A 1,519-nucleotide genomic window follows, 5' to 3' on the forward strand; every position below is an offset into this window, starting at 1 on the left:
AGCACTGCACCCAGGTTGTTTTTCAGCTGTGGCTTTGGGAACATGTTTATGTAAACATCTCAGCTGGAATCTGCCTTCAGCCCTGGGGATGCCGCCTGGCTCCAACCTGGGGCTGGCGATGACCCTGGGGCTGCTCTTCCCATCCTCAGCCTCTTTCACCCCCAGCTTCCTAAGGGACGGCAGCAGAGATGGCACCTCGGGTGACTGCACCCAGGTTGTTTTTCAGCTGTGGCTTTGGGAACATGTTTATGTAAACATCTCAGCTGGAATCTGCCTTCAGCCCTGGGGATGCCGCCTGGCTCCAACCTGGGGCTGGCGATGACCCTGGGGCTGCTCTTCCCATCCTCAGCCTCTTTCACCCCCAGCTTCCTAAGGGACGGCAGCAGAGATGGCACCTCGGGTGCTGGGACGGAAAGGACCTTACAGTGATAAGGGGTGTCCAACTATTTCCACTTCCCTTAAATACAAGTTTTGGGGTTTGGCTTGGTTCTGCTGCAGCAATGGCTCTGGTTTGTCCTTGTGCCCTGCCCGGGCAGGGCTCACCTCTCCACTCGCCTCCACTCTTAATGGGCTCCTAACATTTGGCGGTATGAACACGGCAGATAATTGTTTTCCTTTTCTTATTAATAGATATAAAACGCCTGCCCAGGGGGCTCACTTTCAGCTCATTTACTGTGCATCTGATGCCAGATGTTGGCTATTTACAATACCAAGGTGATCTCTGATGCTAAAATTGTCGCAGGCAGACAATTTGCTCTTTGGGTTTGGGCTTTAAGGAAGTTGTAGATGTTAATAGAGCTTTTTGCAGTGTGCTGGAAATCTGAGGGATTGTGTCCCTTAACACCAGGTTAAAATTCAGGGTCTTTCAGAAAAAAAGGTGAAAGGAGCAATAGGTGAGAGCTAATCCTTCCTTTGCTCTTTTGAATCTGATGCTACCTGGATTTTACATCCAATGATACCTGGGAGAAAAGCATGGTGAAAAAAATGCTTAAAATTAGAATTTCTCGCTCCTGTCATGTCACGCCTCGGTCAGGTGGCACCCAGCTGCAGGTGGTCAGCCAGCTGCAGGCTCCCTTCCGCCCCATCCCAGGGCCACGTTCCCTCCGCTCCTCTCAGCCTGAAGGACCTGCACGACCCTGCGTTAGGGACAGGGCAAGGGCAGGCTGAAGGTGACGATGCCGCTTTGCAGTGTCTGGGGCGGGTGCACAGCTAAGGGGCTTTGGGTGCAACCGGTTCGGTAGCCAGACCCCCACCTGCAGCTGGACCCACCAAGGATGCCTCTGAGAAAATTAACCCCTTGGCTTCTCAATGCCAGCACCGACGCGCCCAGCTGAGGAGGGAGGATTCGGTTTGCACCGAGCTCGAACATCAGAGGGGAAGAAGCGAGCGCGCAGAAGTCCAAGCGGGTATGTAGGTCAAGGAGTGGCAAGGGAATAGGGCCTGCTGCGCGACGGCACCGTCTGTGCTGTGTGGGAAGGCTGGGCCGTCGGCAGCCCGGCCAGCAGCAGTGCCGCGTGCC

Source organism: Eurypyga helias, unplaced genomic scaffold (assembly GCF_000690775.1).
Source record: "Eurypyga helias isolate BGI_N326 unplaced genomic scaffold, ASM69077v1 scaffold21695, whole genome shotgun sequence".
Classification (NCBI taxonomy): Eukaryota; Metazoa; Chordata; class Aves; order Eurypygiformes; family Eurypygidae; genus Eurypyga; species Eurypyga helias.